General features: G+C 45.2%; 1 long non-coding RNA gene and 1 pseudogene across 5 annotated transcripts; both read left to right on the forward strand.

Annotated features, from left to right (window-relative positions):
- Positions 1-484: 484 nt before the first annotated feature.
- LOC138750679 (uncharacterized) lies at positions 485-1,496 on the forward strand (annotated as a pseudogene).
- Positions 1,497-2,757: 1,261 nt separating this feature from the next.
- LOC138750678 (uncharacterized) lies at positions 2,758-19,510 on the forward strand. 5 transcript variants are annotated; one of them, XR_011349462.1, is made up of 5 exons: positions 2,758-3,051; positions 8,549-8,717; positions 10,092-10,189; positions 17,115-17,212; positions 19,450-19,510. It is a non-coding gene; the product is annotated as an uncharacterized lncRNA (long non-coding RNA). The 5 variants fall into 5 exon arrangements; XR_011349463.1 differs by lacking the exon at positions 19,450-19,510 and adding an exon at positions 17,877-17,970; XR_011349461.1 differs by lacking the exons at positions 17,115-17,212; positions 19,450-19,510 and adding exons at positions 5,465-5,635; positions 12,425-12,487.
- Positions 19,511-20,770: the final 1,260 nt, after the last annotated feature.

The following is a 20,770-nucleotide window of genomic DNA, read 5'->3' on the forward strand; positions in this document are numbered from 1 at the left end:
CAGGGATTGAGGAAATCAATGGAAAAACCTACTCAAAAGGGGTAGATGAGAAATCAATTTGGAATGGGTATAAACATCAGGGGAAAGGACCCGTTGGCGTGTTGATTTAGAATAATCGTAGAAGGATCCAAGACTAATCCAACTGATCGTACCTTCACAATAATGCCCAGCGAGAAACCCTATATTCCATCCAATGATCTGAAAGTAGTAAAGATAGTGGAGGTAGAGGACCTTAGACAGACGATTGAGACAAGTTATGGCGATACAAATGTCTGGGTAGAATAGTTAAAATATACAGTGAAGGGTTTAAAAAAGAGCAATTGCTATGCATGCACTTATAGCACAGGTGATTCCATTTCCGCTGGGTTGGGATAAAGACAGACAAGGAATGAGGTGAACGATGGCCTTGTATCAGGATAAAATGGCCTGGGGTAACCAGTCCTGTAAATCTCTGTCCCTGATTTCCCTCCTGCTCTGAAGAAGGATGTCCGGATTCCGCTGGCATTCTCGGCTGTGTCAGGAAATCACACCGCCTGAATTTCTAGACAAAAGGAAGATAGTTCACGAGGAATGTAGGAAATCTACAATATGTATAAAGGTACGAGATGTGACAGAGGAGAGGGGAGGGCACTACTCAGCCTTGAATGTACCTCGAATGGATCTATGGTGGTTGAGCAGAGGCAGGATCCTGAGACTGATTCTTCCTCCCAACTGGAAGGGTACCTGTGCAATCATTCAATTGGCCATACCCTTCACCTTGGAATTAGAATGGGAGAAGGTAATAGGGATAAAGAGAAGTAAGAGGGAGTTCCTGGGAACGTCTTTATGTAACCAAATTTGTATTGATTCAATTGGGGTGCCAAGGGGAGTACCTAATAAATTTAACGCACGCAATCAGATAGCAGCAGAGTTTGAGTTAACTATCTTTTGGTGGGAAACTATTCATAAAAAAACGTGGACTGGATAAACTATATTTACTACAATTAACAATGGTTCATAAATTATATCCTGGATGCTGTAAAGGGGATATTTGATCAATTGGATGCCACCAGTCGCGTGGCATGGGGAAACAGAATAGCGCTAGATATGGTCTGAGCAGAGAACGGAGGAGACTGTGTAATGCTAAGTGGAAATTGGTGTACTTTTATCCCACACGATCCAGCCCAGATGGAACTATTACAAAAGTGTAGCAGTGCCTCTCCACCCTGGCTGAGGGGTGGGCACCTCACTAACTGGGTGGCTGGAGTTGTACTTTGGAAAATGGGAGGGAGTAATCGTCTCCATACTGCCCTCTTTAATACTGGAGGTAGGGGTACTAACTGGTGTGGGATGATGTATTATATATGCCCTGTGTGCGCGGGCTTACACAGCGGCTTATTGAAACTGCAATTATGAAACAAATGCCCTTAAGGGACATAGAAGATGGGTCAACACGGGATAATCTGTATCTACTTGACATTGAAAGCTTTAGAAAATGGAAGAGACTCGTGGGATGATGTTATCCAAATTGGAGGCATTTTATGGTTCTATCTCCAGTGATGAAGAAACAGTAGAATAAATAAAAAAGGAGGGGCGGGATTGTGGAAAGTAGCCAAAGGCCTGTTTCTCGAGAGTTAATATGGCTGCCCAGAGAAAGCCGATGGGTACCTTAAGGGGAGGGTGGGGGGTGGGGGGTTGCGGTCTGCTAGAATACCAAGGAAGGTCACTTCCTGCAAAAAATTGCAGAGAAAGCCAAAATGATACCAAAAAAATTGCGAAAGAACTGGGCATCATACCAGATAAGGATGAGAAGAAATAAAGGTAGGGGGTAGTGAAATAAGGTGAGTGGGAGATGGAAACTAGGGCGGGCTTCAATACAAGGAGAGGAACATCTTTTGATAGGTTAAACGTACTTATCAATTACTCAGTGAACTAACCAATTAAACTAACGGAGGAGTGGTTATTAACACAAAGAAATGTAGAAAAAAAGGTTGTTGAATAGCAGTGTGTGTGCCTTTCTGAAGGAGACCCGCTCTTGCAAGAACGTTGAATAAAAAGGTTATATCGCTTCACCTATTGACTTCAAAATTATTTAATCAGTGAGCTGTGTTTCTCACACAAATTAGAGTGGGAGAATTATTTAAGTGCTGGGAAAATTGGGGCTGTGGCCAACTTTTCTACATTGGATAAGGGTGTTTCACCTGCGCCCAAGGCTAAGTTTGTGGCCAATGGACAAATTACCTGAGCCTTCCCACTGAAAAGATCATGCAAGGCAGGGTTTCCCGCTATCTCCAGCGCAATTTTTGTTTAGCCATGGGGTCATCAGCCGTGGCCATTTGCCAGGATTCAGTCATTAAAATTTTCAGAACAGGGCAGGAAGAGCATAAATTCAATTTATTTGCTGAGATGTTCTGACAGATCTGACAGACCTGACACACTCGTTGCCCAAGTTGCGCTCCACTCTGGAGGACAATGGGGAGATCTTTGGGTATAAGATCAATTGGGATAAATAAAAATCATGTCACTTATGAAGGGAGATTACAGGCAATGTCAATAAAATAGTCAACTAAAGTGTCCGCAAAATGGAATCAAATATCAAGGAGGTAGAAGAGATAACAACTCAAGTAACATATACAAGTTGAACTACCCCTCCCCAGCCCTCACTTGGGAAAATTGAGGAGGATTGAAATAGCTGGATGTCCCTGACCATTACACTAGTGGTGTCACAAAGAGGGGAGGTGACACAGATGGGGAGATGATGTCACAGAGTGGGGCAACTGCTGATGTGTTGCCATAGCTGAGCTGCACCAGGCCAGAGCAGCACAAGTAGGATGTCTCTCCTGGAAGGGCAATGAGGCCCACATGAGGGAACATTCCAGGGACCCTCTCTGATCAACGGCGTTGTGTTTGGAAGTGCCCAGGGCCCATGGCTGAGATAGAGATCCTGTCACCGGCTCCACTACTGAGACAGAGCCTCCTCCAGCACCATCCTTCACCCGGTGTGGCCGGAGAGAATTGAGGCCACATTTAACACCCTCTCTCCATCCTGAATGCAAGGCGCTTTCTAGGCAGGTGCGAGAGAGCAGTGGCTTGGGCAGGGATACAGGGATGGGGTCTGTAGCAGTGGAGGTTATGTGGAGGGCAGAATGAAAATATGGGGGTGCACCAGAGGCAGAGGGAGATTGGATCAGAAGTAGGGTTGAGCTGGAGGGCTGGGGTGGGAGGGGATGGAAGGCACTGAGGAACCGGGAGTGTGGTATTGGGTGAGAGATGAAAAAAGGATCGAGGAATTGGCGTGGGGCGCGGGTGAGGTATCTTGGGGAGAGCAGTCTTCGGGAGTGGGAGGGAAGGTAGCTCTTCCAACAGGAATGGTAAAGAGCTCTCCCCTCACCACAGAATGCGATCTCTCCCACTGTGAGACAGAATCGCCCTTCCACACCCTACAACACCGGATTATAGAAACTGTTCCATCTTTTCCCACCTCCCCCCCAACCCATCCCACCACCAACAATCCCAGATCAAGGTGCTGGAAAGCGTTGCTGGTGTGGCGACTTAACAGCGTTTAGCAATTAAGCAAGGGGCTCCTTCCACTCCATGAGATGTCTTGGGGGATGAAGTCTCGTTTGTGTTGTGGAAGGTCTCAGTCCTGCTGAGCTTTTGGAGTTGGGGAGGAATTCAGATGCTCTTTCTCCCTTGGAGCATGCTGGAGAATGAGGGGTGACCTGACCCTCTTGGAGAAGAAGGGTTGTGGACAAAAGGAATGGCTCTGAACCCTGTCCCCCCCAGGGAGATGGTTCTACTTAGAGAGAAGTTTGGTGTATCACAAACACTTTATATGCATATTATCAAGTGCAAGATTTATTTGTTAGAATATTTTGGTTAAATGAACTTTGAGAAATTTATTGTTGATAAGGGCAAAAAGGGATTTGTTTCAGAAATGTATGTTACTACAAGAAAAGATGACGAATGTGGATATATTTAAAACATATATGCTTCTATATGCCTATATCTGTGGAGGAGTGATCTGATATGTGTCTTGATAGTGTTATGAAGTTAATAAATGTTCAATATAGTTTGGTTTATGATAACTTTTTGCATCAGTTATATTAAACTCCTGAAATATTGGAAATAGATGGATTTAGTTTGTCAGATTGGTGTTTTCGGTTTGGTGAAAAGACAGGTACTTCCTTAGATTCAGTATGGGAATGTACAAAAGTTAGGTTCTTTTGGGAACAAATAATTAACTTTTTGAGAGGTTTATTGAAAATAGATCTATATGTCGACCCATGGGTATTTTTATTGGGATATATGAAGACGATAATGACAGGTTTACGATTGGAGAAACCTCAAATTGCATTTATACGTCCACGGTTGGCAGTAGCTAGAAAATGTCCCGCTGTCACTTGGAAAAATGATGTTGAACTGAGTATACAAAGATGGCAGAACAAAATTCAATCATGTATTCATTTGGAAAGTATAAGTCGTTCTTCATAATGATAAGTTTGCTGTGTATGATAATTGAAGCTTCGATGTCGATAACTGTATCTTGTTCTCTTCTGTTGCATCTTTCTGAAATATCTTCTCCAATACTGCAATTTCTTTTTCTAAATCTTGAAGTTCTGCTTTAAGATGCTTCTTCACTTTTGCTGTGTAACGAATAACTTGACCCTGTAAGAATCCTTTTAAAGAACCCCATAACGTAAATTTACTGTGAACTGATCCCGCGTTTGTTTCTGAAAAATCTTAATCTGATCTTTGACATACAAAATAAATTCAGGGCTTTGTAGCAACATCTCATTAAATCTCCAACGATAGTTAATTCCCGCCATCTTGGCAACATTACATTTAATTAACAACAACGAATGGACTGATAAAATCCTACTCTTGTACTCAGCTTGTTCAATCCTACCCTGCAAATGAGCTGATTCCCAAAAAAATCTATTCTTGAGGATGACTCATGACGAGCTACATAAAAAGAATAATCCTTCTCAGTCGGATTCATCCGTCGCCATATTTCAATCAAATTTAAACCCCCCCATCAACTCAATTATTCTTTTTGCCAATTTGGTTTCCTTCACAATTTTTGGAGACTTATTCAACAGTGTATTTGGAACGTATGTGTTTAGATGTTAAATAAAAGTTTTATTTCTGATGAAAGGTGTAAAAACATAGCACACCATCCAGCAACCTGTCATAATCGGTCTTACTGTGTTTTAAAAAAGGCTCCGATGTGGGGAGGGTGTAGGGGGGACGGGGGAGGAGGGGGGTTGTAGGGGTTAGTTTTAGATTAGATATATTTTGGTTTTGTAAAACTCTTCAATAAAATTTAAAAAAAAATAGAGTCTGGAACGAACCACCAGAGGATCAATTCTGACATTGAGGTGATGTTTGGAAGAAAGTTCGAGGGAAGGATAGACACTATGTTGGACAATTGGCGAGTTCTGTGCTCTCTGGGTGTGTAAATGCTACTGCTTCTGCCCCACAGGAGATAGCAATAAGGCCACAAGAGTGGTGGCCACACTGGATCAAGGAGGTGCCCTACGCAGATGTTTAAATTATCGGCAGTGGGTCTTTCGGTGTGGTGTTCCAGGCCTGGCTGGTGGATGGTGGAGAGCTGATAACCATCACGAAGGTCTTGCAGGGCAAAAGATTCAAGGTGAGGGGGATGAACACTTTTTCAGAAATGGGACAGCCTGAAATTTAAATTTACTCATGCAGCATTGACACATGTCAATGTTATTTGATATTCATCAAATAAACCCCTGCGACCAAATTACACCCAATTGACCTACACCCCTGATGTGTTTTTGAAGGGTGGGAGGTAACTATGCAGCTGATGGAAACCCACATAAAGCCAGGGAGACAGTGCTGGATTCATACCCTGGTCGCTGGCTCTGTAACACCATTGCACTTACCGCAACACTAAACGGGCCACCTCTTGTCGAGCGAACCTGCACCAAGACACAGTGTGACCAGACTAACCTAGTTAGCCCGCCCGGGCCTATTAATGGTGCCACTAACCCCAGTTTCAAATTTGACGCGGTCTTCCAGGGAGGTTGGAACCTGTTCTGATGGACGGTTAATCTGAAGTTAAGGGAGATGATTATTCTTGCAGGAAGGTTTGCTAGTGTTCCTCTGGTGGAGTGGGGGATGGGTGATGTTTAATCTAGATTTGCAAGGAGATTGGAACCAGACTGACAGAGCAGATAGGGGAGTGGAGGAGGGAAAAGATGATGTCCAGACTGTGTCAATTCAGAAATCAAACGGTTGTATCTGATGGAAATGTTCTCAGGTGTATCTATTTCACTGAAAGGGGTATTGTCAGAAAGGCAGATGTTTGGAGCATGGATTGGCACATGGAACTTTGAAACTGTAGCCATTAGTAAGGCTTGGTGGGAGGAAGCCCAGTACTGGCAGCATGACGTTTCAGTGGTTTCCGATGTGATAGAGGGAGAGGAATGAAAGGGAGAGGAGTGGCGTTACATCATATGAAATATTATTGCAGTGCTAAGACAGGACAGACCCTCGGGCTTGTCTATTGAGGGTCTCTGGGTGGAATTGTTAAACGGGAAAGGGATAACCACACTCATGGGCTTGTATTATAGACTGCCCATCAGTAAATGAGAATTAGAGGAGCAAATCTGGAGAAAATAGCAGAGAGTTGCAGGAAAGATTAAATCGTCGAGGATTGTTTTCGCTCGAGTTCAGAAGAATGAGAGGAGATCTTATAGAAACATATAGGATTATGAATGGTATGGATAGGATAGATGTAGGAAGGTTTTTTGAGCTGGCCAGGGAAACTAAAACGAGAGGACACAGCCTCAAGATTCTGGGGAGTAGATTTAGCACAGAGATGAGGAAAAATAGTTTTTCCCAGAGTGCAGTGCATGTTTGGAATTCTCTAACCAGGGAAGTGGTTGAGGCTGCCTCATTAAAGATATTTAAAATTCAGTTAGATCAATTTTTACATGATAGAGGAATTAGGGGATATGGGGAGAAGGCAGGTAGGTGGAGTTGGGTCATAAATTAGATCAGCCATGATCGCATTGAATGGTGGAGCAGGATCGATGGGCCATTTTTGGCCTACTCCTGTTCCTATTTCCTATGTTCCTATGTTCCAAACATAAGGGTGGAATAGTAGATTTGAACTTTCCACATATTGACTGGGACTGATGGCTTGGAGTCTGTCAAATGTGTCCAGGAAAGTTTTTCAATCGATATATAGAGGTACCAACCAGAGAGAATGCAGTAATGGATCACCTATTGCCAAACAAGACAAGAGGGACATATGTATATGGGGGGGAATATTTTGGGTCCAGTGATTTGTTTCAAGTTTATTATGGAGATGGATTGGCCTGGTCTTCGGGTTGAGATTCTAAATTGGAGAAAGGGCAAGTTTGAGGAAATGAGAAAGGGTCTAGAAAGCATGGATTGGGACAGGTTGTTCTGAGGCAAATGTGTTCAGTCAGTGGGAGGCTTTCAAAGTGGAAACACAAGGTCTGCATGTGAAGATTAAAGGCAAAGTTAGCACGCAGAGGGAACCTTGATTTTCCAAAGAAGAGAGTGGTGTACAGCTGATACAGGCAACAAGGAGCAAATGAGGATCTTGAGAGGAGGATTAAAAAATGCAGGACCAAATTAATAGGGAAATCTGGAGGGACAAAATTGGTCCTCTTGTAGATCAGAGTGATCACTTATGTATGAAGCTACAAGAGATGGGGGAGATCTTCTAGCTTTTTCTTAAAGCTCTTTTTGCTCAGGAAACTGGCACAGAGTCTAGGGGAGCGAGGCATATAAGCAGTGAGGTCAGGGAACCTAGATAAAGAGGAGGAAGTGCTTGTAGTCTTAAATTGAATCAAGGGGGATAAATCCCCAGTTCCCTTGGAATTTGAGGGAGGCTGGTGCAGAAATTGCAAACGCCCTGGCAGATAGATATAATAACATCCTGAGCCACAGGTGAGGTGCCGGAGGATTGGAGGGGAGCTCATCTTGTCCCGTTGTTTAAAAAGAGGCTCCAAAAATAACCTAGGAAATGATAGGCCGGTGAGCCTAATATCAGGAGTGAACAAGTCATTAGAAGGTGCTCTAAGAGATTGGATATAGAAGTATTTTGACAGTTAGGGACAAATAAGGACCAGCCATCACGGCTTTGTGCACATACTAGGAATATTGATGAAGAGAAGACTTGTCTATATGGACTTGAGTAAAGCATTTAAGAGGTTCCCACATGGGAGGAAGGTTCAGTGGCTTGGTATTTCTGGTGATGCGTAAGTTGGTTTCAGCATTAGCTTTGTGGGAGAAACCAGAGGGTGGTTGTGGATGACTGGCTCTCTGACTGGAGGCTATGACTCTTGGTGTGTCTCAAGGACATCCCCAAATTTTTTAGACCATCAACCCCTTCATGGAACTTTTTATCCCTCATCGACCCCCAGGCATGCAATCCCGACAGTTTGATGGTGTGTTGTTGGGGGGGTGGGATGACTTGGCCGGCACTGGATGGGTGGGGGTGGGGGCACTATCAAAGGTACAAAGAACACAAACGCTCAGTCTTTCCTCTCGTTCTCTACAGAAAATATGGCCACCATCAAGCCCTGCTCTTGCAAGAGGATGGCCACCACTGCCATAGGTGCTATTTTCGGTGATCCACCCCTGCTTTCCACCACATAGATTTGATTGGCCCCAGTATTATCGAGCACCAGAGCTCATCTTTAGAGCTCCTGACTACATCTCAAATACCGGTGAGTAATAAACCAGACTTTAGGAAGGCAGCCCTGTCACTTGAGGCAAAAAGGCAGAACTGTCCAGCACAGAGAGAGAGGGTTATCCCGTAGGGAAGAAGTTGATGTCACGGGTTGGGGGGTGTTGGGCATAGAGATTGAGGTGGAGAGAGTATCCCATGATGACTGAGATGGTGATGTCCCAAATAGAGAGGGAGGGGAGCGTGTTGAGTGTTCTCATGTAAAATAGAGAAAGCTTCATCCAAGGTGGGAAGAGATAGATTGAGGCAGAGTTATCCGAGGGAGAGATGTGACATAGAGAGGGATGAGGGATATGCCAGAGAAAGAGGGGAGAGGTGCCAGAGAGGGGGAGGATGAGAGAGGTGCCAGAGATAGAGGTGCCAGAGAGTGGAAGCAAATCTAAATAGGTCATATGCATTAAATGGTAGCTATTGAGATGTGCAGAGCTACAAAGGGATTTAGGAGTGATGGTAAATAGTACCCTCAGGGCTGATACTCAGGTAGATGGTGTGGTGACGAAGGCATTTGGAATGTTGGCATTCATAAATCGGAGTATTGAATTCAAGAGTAGGGAGGTTATGATGACATTGTACAAGGCATTGGTGAGGCCAAATTTGGAGTACTGTGTACAGTTTTGGTCACCAAATTATAGGAAAGATATAAACAAAATAGAGAGAGTGCAGGGAAGGTTCACGAGAATGTTGACAGGATTTCAAGGTTTGAGTTGCAGGAAAAGGTTGTGCAGACTGGGGCTTTTTTCTCTGGAGTGTAGAAGATTGAGAGGGGACTAGATAGAGATGTTTAAGATTTTAAAAGGGACAGACAGAGTAAACGTTGATAGGTTTTTTCACTTAAGAGTAGGGGAGATTCAAACTAGAGGACATGGTTTAAGATTGAAGGGGGAAAATTATAAGGGAAACATGAGGGGAAATTTCTTTACGCAGAGGGTTGTGGGGATGTGGAATGAGCTTCCGATAGACGTGGTCGAGGCGGGATTATTGGTTTAATTTAAGGAAAGACTAGATAGTTACATGGATAGGAGAGGACTGGAGGGGTATGGACGGGCGCTGGTCAGTGGGACTAGGAGGGTAGGGATTTGTTATGGCATGGACTAGTAGGGCTGAACTGGCCTGTTCTGTGCTGTAAGGGGTTATATGGTTATATGGTTATATAGGGTAAGAATGACTAGGGAGAGGGAGGGAGAGGTACCATGGCAAGGGAGGGTGAGGTGCCTCAGAGTGTGTGATATGACGGTGCGGAGAGAGCTTCATTCACCCGGGTTGTTCAATTGGACAGTCCCCACACTCAACTTCACTGTCTCTCACGTCCCTCGACACCCTGTGACATTGACGCCAGGCCTTTCCTCTCTTGCAGATATCTTTTCAGCTGGCTATGTGTTGGCTGAGCTCTTATTGGGACAGCTTATCTTCCCCAGGGACAGTGGGGTGGAGCAGCTGGTGGAGATGATCAAGGTAAGCAATGTTGAGTCAAGAGTGGTGGGGGAGTGTCAGACCCAACCTCACCCTACCCTACGCCCAGACCTGCCTGTCCAGATGAGACCCGCAGCAGAAGGTGGGAGAGGGTGAGAGAGCTGATTGGTGGATATATGTGGGAAGGGACAAGCGAAGTGCTTGGTGAATACAGGTGGAAGGGGGAGGGAAATGTTAGGATAGAAACATCGAAACATCAGAGCAGGAGTAGGTCATTCGACCCGTCGAGCCTGCTCCACAATTCAACGAGATCATGGCTGATCTTAAAGTTCAGCACCCCATCCCCGCCTTCTCTCCGTAACCTTTAATACCCTTATACTGAAGAAATAGATCTAATTCCCTCTTAAATATATTTAATGAACCTGCCTCCACTGCCCTCTGTGGCAATGAATTCCACAGATTCCCCACCCTCTGGGTCAAGAAATTCCTCCTCATCTCGGTCCTAAATGGTTTGCCTATTATCCTCAAACCATGGCCCCGGGTTCTGGATTTTCCCATCCTTGGAAACATCCCATCTGCATCCATTCTGTCCAGTCCTGCCAGAATTTTATATGTCTCTATGAGATCCCCTCTCAATCTTCTAAACTCCAGCGAGTACAACCCCCATTCGCATAATCTTTCCTCATAAGTCATTCCTGCCATTCCAGGTATCAGCCTGGTGAATCGCCTCTGCACTCCCTCCATTGCAAGAACTTCCTTCCTTAGGTAAGGTGACCAAAACTGCACATAATACTCCAGGTGGGGTCTCACCAAGGCCCTGTACAGCTGCAGTAAGATATCCTTGTTCCTATACTAAAACCCTCTTGATATGGAGGACAAAATACCATTTGTCTTTTTAACCGCCTGCTCTACCTGCATGCTCTCATTCAGATACTGGTGTATAAGTACCCCTAGGTCTCTCTGCAATTCCCCATCTCTTAATCTATTGCCATTCAAATAGTAATCTGCCCTCCGGTTTGTATTACCAAAGTGGATAACCTCACATTGATCCACGTTGCAGTGCATTTGCCATGGATCTGCCCAGTCCCTCAATTGATCCAAATCACACTGGAGCTTCCTGACCCCCTCTTCCGTGCACACAACCCCTCCTAGCTTAGTGTCATCTGCAAATTTGGAGATATTACATCCAATCCCCTCATCCAGATCATTAATGTAAATTGTGAACAGATGGGGTCCCAGTACAGATCCCTGTGGCACCCCACTGTTCTCCGCATGCCACTCAGAAAACGAGCCATTTATCCCAACTCTGTCTTCTACCTGCCAGACAGTTCTCAATCCACATCAATACTTTGCCCCCAATCCCATGAGCCTTGATTTTGGAAGCCAGTGGTTTATGCGGGACCTTACCGAAGGCCTTTTGGAAGTCCAGGTACACCACATCCACTGGCTATCCCCCATTTATTTTACCTGTCACCATCTCAAAGAATTCCAATAGATTTGTCAAGCACGATTTACCTTTTGTAAATCCATGTTGACTCCGTCCGATCCCTTCTCTGTTGTCTTATGCTCCGCTATTACATCCATAATAATGGATTCAATCATTTTGCCCACTACTGACGTCAGGCTCACCGACCTATAATTCCCCGCTTTTTCTCTACACCAATTTTTAAATAGTTGGGTAACATTAGCTACCCTCCACTCCATGGGTATTGATCCTGAGTCTATCGAGTTCTGGAAAATAATTCTTAAAGCATCTGCTATCTGAATGTCCACTTCCTTGAGTACCCTAGGATGTAGATTATCAGGCCCTTGGGATTTGTCTGCCTTCAATCCCATCAATTTCCCCAAGACCATGTCCTTAGAGATACTGATTTCTTTCAGTTCCTCCCTTGCATTAGTCTCTATGTTTCCCAACATCCTTGGGAGGTTATTTGTATCCTCTCTTGTAAAAACAGAACTAAAGTAAAAATTTAATTGGTCTGCCATCTCCTTATTCCCCATTATATATTCCCCTGATTCCGACTGCAAAGGACCTACTCTGGATTTCACCAATCTTTTCCTCTTGACATATTTATAAAAGATTTTGCAGTCGGTTTTTATATTTGCCGCCAGCTTACTTTCGTAATTTATTTTTGCTCTCTTGATTAATCCCTTTGTCCTCCTTTGATGCATCTTGAACTGCTCCCAGTGTTTGGTTGTGGTAATTTTTTGGCCAATTGATATGCTCTCTCTTTGGACCTAATACTGTCTCCAATTTCCCTTGTTATCAACGGTCAGGTCAGACTTGGGGTCGGAGGAGACAGTGAGTCAGTGCCTGGTGTCAGGTGAGAGGAGGAGAAGGAGGAGCTGGGAGTTAATTGGGGTTAATTGGTAAGGGGCTAATAAAAGGAGTAGAAAAGGAGGGAGCGGCCAGCGTGGAGCGTCGAAGTGAGTGAGTGACCCAGTGAAGGAGTGGGGACTCTGGCTCGAGGAGTGTCCCAGTGAAGGAGTGGGGACTTTGGCTCGAGGAGTGGCCCAGTGAAGGAGTGGGGACTTTGGCTTGAGGAGTGGCCTAGTGAAGGAGTGGGGACTTTGGCTCGAGGAGTGGCCCAATGAAGGAGTGGGGACTTTGGCTCGAGGAGTGGCCCAGTGAAGGAGTAGGGACTTTGGCTCGAGGGACTTCGGTGAGCAGGGGCTAAGAAGGAACTTATTAGTCAAGGGTATTATAGTAAGAAAGGAGGAAATGGAGTCAGTTGGGGTAGTTAAGTGCTCCAATTGTGGGATGTGGGAAATCAGAGACTGCACAGCTGTTCCTGACGACTACATCTGCAAAAGGTGCATCCAATTGTATATAATGAGTGACCGTGTTGGGAGCTTGAGCTGCAAATGGATGAACAGAGGATCATAAGGGAAGCAGAGGCGGTGATAGAGAGGAGTTACAGGGAGACAGTCACCCCTAGAAGGCAGGACTCAGGGAATTGGTTGACTGTGAGGAAAGGAGGGAGAGTGCCAGTGCAGAGTACCCCTGTGGAAGTGCCCCTCAGCAACATGTATTTGGCTTTGGATACTGCTGGGGGGAACAGCTTATCAGGGATGAGTCGTGGGGGTCAGGTATCTGGCACAGGGGCTTCCCCTGAGGTTCAGAAGGGAAAGAAGGAAAAGGATAGGATTCTTGTAGTTAGGGATTCATTAGTCAGAGGGACAGATAGAAGGTTTGTGGGATGAGATCGGGGATCCAGGTTGGTATGTTGCCTCCCTGGTGCCAGGGTCAGGGATATCTCTGATCTAGTACATAGAATTCTGCAAGGGGAAGGAGAACAGCCAGAAGTCGTGGTCCACGTGGGGACCTATGACTTAGTTAGAAGTGGGGATGAGGTCCTGAAACAGGATTATGTAGAATTTGGTAGGAAGTTAAAAAACAGGACCTCCAAGGTAGTAATCTCTGGATTGCTGCCCGTGCCACGCGCTAGTGAGGGTAGAAATAGGAGGATGTGGAGGATGAATGCGTGGCTAAAGAGATGGTGCAGGGGGCAAGGGATAAGATTTCTGGATCATTGGGATCTCTTCTGGGGAAGGTCTGACCTGTACAAGAGGGACGGACTCCACTTGAACTGGAGGGGGACCAATGTGCTGGCAAGCAGATTTGCTACAGCAGTGGGGGAAGGTTTAAACTAGTTTGGCAGTGGGGTGGGGAACAGAGTGTGAGAGCAGTGTCCAGGGAGTATGGCCACCTAGATAGGAATAAAAAAGATAAGAAAGGTAGGATGGAGATAAGGGTAGAAGGTAAAAAAGAGAATATATGTGAGGGTCATTCTCTGAGATGCATATATTTTAATGCAAGAAGCATAGTGAACAAGGTAGATGAGCTGAGAGAATGGACAGATACTTGGGGTCACGATATTGTGGCAATTAGTGAGACCTGGCTATAGGAGGGGCAGGACTGGCAACTTAATATTCCAGGATACATTTGTTTTGGATGTGATAGATCAGGGGGTAAAAAAGGAGAAGGAGGTGCTCTGCTTGTTAAGGAGGACATTACTGCCGTGAGGTGGCAGGATGGTATGGAGGGATCGACCAGTGAGGCTGCTTGGGTGGAATTGAGGGGTGGAGGAGGCAAGAGGGTGCTAACAGGGGTGTATTACAGACCACCCAATGGGCCAAGAAAATTTGAGGAACAAATTTGTAGGGAGATAACGTATATGTGTGAAAATCATAGGTTAGTGATCATGGGAGATTTTAACTTTGATTGGGATACACATACAGTTCGAGGGCTGGATGGGCTGAAGTTCGTTAAATGTGTTCAGGATTGTTTTCTAAATCAGTTAGTAGAAGAACCGACTTGGGATAGTGTAATACTGGATCTCCTGTTAGGGAACGAGCTAGGTCAGGAGGCGGACATTAATGTTGGAGATCCAATTGGATCTAGTGATCATAATTCTGTAAGTTTTAGGGTAATTTTAGGGAAGAGCAAGGAGAGGCCTAAAGTTGAGGTTCTGGATTGCAAAAGAACAAATTTCGAAGGAATAAGAAGGGATTTGGGGAGTATTGAGTGGGACAGGATATTTTCAGGTAAGGATGTTAATGAAAAATGGAGGATATTCAAATAAGAAATTTTGAGGGTACAGAGTAGTTATGTCCCAGTGTGGATCAAAGGAAAGGCTGGAAGTCATAGGGAGGCTTGGTTTTCGAGGAATATTGGAAATTTGGTGAGGAGAAAAAGGGAGGTGGACAAGAGGTATAAAGAGCAGGGAGCTGAGAAGTTGAAGGAGGACTACAAGGAGTGTAGAAGGAATCTTAAGAAAGAAATTAGAAAGGCCAAAAAAAGGCATGAAGAGGTATTGGCTGACAGAGTAAAAATAAATCCAAAGGGTTTCGATAAGTACATTAAAAGTAAAAGATTAGTGAGGGATAAAATTGGTCCCCTTGTAGGTAGCGAGGGTAGGCTGAGTGAGAAGTCAGAGGAAATGGGGGAAATTTTGAATGATTTCTTTGCCTCGGTATTCACAAAGGAAAAAAATGTTGAACCAGTTGAAGTTAAGAAGAATAGTGGGGATGTCATGAAGCATATAAGGATAACCGAGGAGGTAGTGATGGCTGTGTTAAAAAAGATAAAAGTGGATAAATCTCCCGGACCGGACAAAATATTCCCTAGGACACTCAGAGTGGCTAGTGGACGGTTAGTGGGGCCATTAACAGAGATATTTAGGATGTCACTGGCCACGGGGGTGCTGCCAAAGGATTGGAGGGTGGCGCATGTTGTTCCGCTGTTTAAGAAAGAGTCCAAATGCAAACCTAGGAATTATAGGCCTGTAAGTCTGACGTCTGTGGTGGGCAAGTTGATGGAAAGTGTGCTGAGGGATGGTATTTACAAATTTTTGGAGGAACAGGGATTGCGAGGGAGTTATCAGCATGGTTTTGTCAGGGGTAGATCATGCTTGACAAAAAATTTTGATTTCTTCTAGGGGGTTACAGAAAAGTTTGATGAAGGGAAAGTTGTGGATGTTGTCTATTTGGACTTTAGTAAAGCTTTTGAAAAAGTTCCCCACAGGAGGTTAGGAAGAAAGGTAGAGTCATAAAGGAAAAATAAGGTGGTAGTGAAATGGATTCAGCAATGGTTGGATGGGAGGTGTCAGAGAGTCGTGGTAGAAAATTGTTTGTCCAATTGGAGGCCGGTGACTAGTGGAGTTCCTCAGGGTTCGGTCCTGTGTCCACTATTATTTGTTATATATATATAAACGATCTGGATGTAGGGGTGGAGAATTGCATAAGGAAGTTGCGGATGACACAAAGGTCGGTGGTGATGTGGACAATGAGGTAGATCACCGTAGATTAAAAGGTGATTTAGGAAGGCTGGAGGTGTGGGCTGAGAAATGGCTGATGGAATTTAATACAGATAAATGTGAGGTGCTGTAGTTTGGAAAGGCAAATTTAAATAGGTCATATACATTGAATGGTAGACAATTGAGGCGTGAAGAGCAACAAAGGGATTTAGGAGTTATGGTAAATAGTACCCTCAAGGCTGATACTCAGGTAGATGGTGTGGTGAAGAAGGCATTTGGAATGTTGGCCTTCATAAATTGGAGTATCGAATTCAAGAGTAGGGAGGATATGATGAAATTGTACAAGGCATTAGTGAGGCCAAATTTGGAGTACTGTGTACAGTTTTGGTCACCAAATTATAGGAAAGATATAAACAAAATAGAGAGAGTGCAGAGAAGGTTCATGAGAATGTTGACAGGATTTCAAGGTTTGATTTACAGGGAAAGGTTGTGCAAAGCGGGGCTTTTGTCTCTGGAGCGTAGAAGATTGAGGGGCGACTTCATAGTGGTGTTTAAGATTTTAAAAGGGACAGACAGAGTAAATGTGGATAGGCTTTTTCAATTAAGAAAGGGGGAGATTCAAACTCGAGGACATGGTTTAAGATTGAAGGGGGAAAATTATAAGGGGAACATGAGTGGAAATTTCTTTACGCAGAGGGTGGTGGGGATGTGGAATGAGCTTCGGATAGACGTGGTTGAGGCGGGATCATTGGTTACGTTTAAGGAAAGACTGGATCGTTACATGGATAGGAGAGGACTAGAGGGGTATGGACCGGATGCTGGTCAGTGGGACGAGGAGGGTGGGGATTTGCTACGGCATGGACTTGTAGGGCCGAACTGGCCTGTTCTGTGTTGTAAGTGGTTATATGGTTATATAGGGTAAGAAGTACTAGGGAGAGGGAGGGTGAGGTGCCTCAGAGTGTGTCATTAAATATATTTAAGAGGGAAATAAATCTATTTAAGAGGGAAATAGATTAGTATAGGGGTATTGAAGGTTACGGAGAGCATGCGGAAACGGGGTACTGTCTTTGTTGCTCTGCACATCTCAGAGCTTCACCCTGTGTCTGACCCCGGGTTGTTCAATGGGACAGTACACACACTCAACTCCACCGTCTCTCACGTCCCTCGGTACTCTGTGACATTGACTCCAGGCCTTCCCTCTCTTGCAGATATCTATTCAGCTGGCTGTGTGTTGGCTGAGCTGTTATTGGGACAGCTCATCTTCCCCAGGGACAGTGGGGTGGAGCAGCTGGTGAAGATGATCAAGGTAAGCAATGTTGAGTCAGGAGTGGTGGAGTGGGTCAGACCCAACCTCACCCTACCCTACACCCAGTCCTGCCCGTCCAGATGAGACTTGCAGCAGAAGGTGGGAGAGGGTGAGAGAGCTGATTGGTGGATATATGTGGGAAAGGACAAGCGAGGTGCTTGGTGAATACAGTTGGAAGGGGGAGGGAACTGTCAGGATAGAAACATAGAAACATCGGAGCAGGAGTAGGTCATTCGACCCTTCGAGCCTGCTCCGCCATTCAACGAAATCATGGCTGTTCGTAAAGTTCAGTACCCCGTCCCCGCCTTCTCTCCGCTACCTTTAATACACTTATACTGAAGAAATAGATCTAATTCCCTCTTAAATATATTTAATGAACCTGCCTCTACTGCCCTGGGTGGCAATGAATTCCACAGATTCACCACCCTCTGGGTAAAGAAATTCGTCCTCATCTCGATCCTAAATGGTTTGACTATTATCCTCAAACCATGGCCCCGGGTTCTGGATTTTCCCATCCTTGGAAACATCCCATCTGCATCCATTCTGTCCAGTCCTGCCAGTATTTTATATGTCTCTATGAGATCCCCTCTCAATCTTCAAAACTCCAGCGAATACAATCCCAATTTGCCCAATCTTTCCTCATAAGTCATTCCTGCTATTCCAGGTATCAGCCTTCTGAATCGCCTCTGCACTCCCTCCATTGCAAGAACTTCCTTCCTTAGATAAGGTGACCAAAACAGCACTCAATACTCCAGGCGTGGTCTCACCAAGGCCCTGTACAGCTGCAGTAAGGTATCCATGTTCCTATACTCAAACAGTCTTTATATGAAGGCCAACATCGCATTTGCCTTTTTAACTGCCTGCTGTACTTGCATGCTCGCCTTCAGAGACTGGTGTACAAGTACCCCTAGGTCTCTCTGCACTTCCCCATCTCTTAATCTATTGCCATTCAAATAGTAATCTGCCCTCCGGTTTGTATCACCAAAGTGGATCACCTCACATTTATCCACATTGTAGTGCATTTGCCATGGATCTGCCCAGTCCCTCAATTGATCCAAATCACACTGGAGCTTCCTGACCCCCTCTTCCATGCACACAACCCCTCCTAGCTTAGTGTCATCTGCAAATTTAGAGATATTACATCCAATCCCCTCATCTGAATCATTAATGTAAATTGTGAACAACTGGGGTCCAAGTACAGATCCCCATGGCACCCCACTGGTCACCGCCTGCCATTCAGAAAACGAGCCATTTATCCCAACTCTCTGTCTTCTACCTGCCAGACAGTTCTCAATCCACAGCAATACTTTGACCCCAATACCATGAGCCTTGATTTTGGAAGCCAGTGGTTTATGCGGGACCTTATCGAAGGCCTTTTGGAAGTCCAGGTAGACCACATCCACTAGCTCTCCCCCATTTATTTTACCTGTCACCATCTCTAAGATTTCCAATAGAATTTTTTAGCGCGATTTACCTTTTGTAAATCCATGTTGACTCCGTCCGATCCCTTCCCTGCTAGTCATATGCTCCGCTATTACATCCTTAATAATGGATTCCATCATTTTGCCCACTACTGATGTCAGGGTCACCGCCCTATAATTCCCGGCTTTTTCTCTACCCCCCTTTTTAAATAGTGGGGTAACATTAGCTACCCTCCAATCCATGGGTACTGATCCTGAGTCTATTGAGTTCTGGAAAATAATTCTTAAAGCATCTGCTATCTGAATGTCCACTTCCTTGAGTACCCGAGGATGTAGATTATCAGGCCCTTGGGATTTATCTGTGTTCAATCCCATCAATTTCCCCAAGACCATGTCCTTAGAGATACTGATTTCTTTCAGTTCCTCCCTTGCATTAGTCTCTATGTTTCCCAACATCCTTGGGAGGTTATTTGTATCCTCTCTTGTAAAAACAGAACTAAAGTAAAAATTTAATTGGTCTGCCATCTCCTTATTCCCCATTATATATTCCCCTGATTCAGACTGCAAAGGACCTACTCTGGATTTGACCACTCTTTTCCCCTTGACATATTTATAAAAGATTTTGCAGTCAGTTTTTATATTTGCCGCAAGCTTACTTTCATAATTTATTTTTGCTCTCTTGATTAATCCCTTTGTCCTCCTTTGATGCAACTTGAACTGCTCCCAGTGTTTGGTTGTGGTAATTTTTTGGCCAATTGATATGCTCTCTCTTTGGACCTAATACTGTCTCTAATTTCCCTTGTTATCCACGTTCAGGTCAGACTTGGGGTCGGAGGAGACAGTGAGTCAGTGCCTGGTGTCAGGTGAGAAGAGGAGGAGGAGGAGGAGGAGCCGGGAGTTAATTGGGGTTAATTGGTAAGGGGCTAATAAAAGGAGTAGAAAAGGAGGGAGCGGCCAGCAAGGCGCGGCGCAGTGAGTGAGATGCCCAGTGAAGGAGTGGAGACTTTGGCTCGAGGAGTGGCCCAGTGAAGGAGTGGGGACTTTGGCTCGAGGAGTGGCCCAGTGAAGGAGTGGGGACTTTGGCTCGAGGAGTGGCCCAGTGAAGGAGTAGGGACTTTGGCTCGAGGGACTTCGGTGAGCAGGGGCTAAGAAGGAACTTATTAGTCAAGGGTATTATAGTAAGAAAGTAGGAAATGGAGTCAGTTGGGGTACTTAAGTGCTCCAATTGTGGGATGTGGGAAATCAGAGACTGCACAGCTGTTCCTGACGACTACATCTGCAAAAGGTGCATCCAATTGTATATAATGAGTGACCGTGTTGGGAGCTTGAGCTGCAAATGGATGAACTGAGGATCATAAGGGAAGCAGAGGCGGTGATAGAGAGGAGTTACAGGGAGATATTCACCCCTAGAAGGCAGGACTCAGGGAATTGGTTGACTGTGAGGAAAGGAGGGAGAGCACCAGTGCAGAGTACCCCTGTGGAAGTGCCCTTCAGCAACATGTATTTGGCTTTGGAAACTGCTGGGGGGAACAGCTTATCAGGGATGAGTCGTGGGGGTCAGGTATCTGGCACAGGGGCTTCCCCTGAGGTTCAGAAGGGAAAGAAGGAAAAGGATAGGATTCTTGTAGTTAGGGATTCATTAGTCAGAGGGACAGATAGAAGGTTTGTGGGATGAGATCGGGGATCCAGGTTGGTATGTTGCCTCCCTGGTGCCAGGGTCAGGGATATCTCTGATCGAGTACGTAGAATTCTGCAAGGGGAAGGAGAACAGCCAGAAGTCGTGGTCCATGTGGGGTCCTATGACTTAGTTAGAAGTGGGGATGAGGTCCTGAAACAGGATTATGTAGAATTAGGTAGAAAGTTAAAAAACAGGATCTCCAAGGTAGTAATCTCTGGATTGCTGCCCGTGCCACGCGCTAGTGAGGGTAGAAATAGGAGGATGTGGAGGATGAATGCGTGGCTAAAGAGATGGTGCAGGGGGCAAGGGATAAGATTTCTGGATCATTGGGATCTCTTCTGGGGAAGGTCGGACCTGTACAAGAGGGACGGACTCCACTTGAACTTGAGGGGGACCAATGTGCTGGCAAGCAGATTTTCTAGAGCTGTGGGGGAAGGTTTAAACTAGTTTGGTAGGGGG

Source organism: Narcine bancroftii, unplaced genomic scaffold, assembly GCF_036971445.1.
Source record: "Narcine bancroftii isolate sNarBan1 unplaced genomic scaffold, sNarBan1.hap1 Scaffold_221, whole genome shotgun sequence".
NCBI lineage: Eukaryota > Metazoa > Chordata > Chondrichthyes > Torpediniformes > Narcinidae > Narcine > Narcine bancroftii.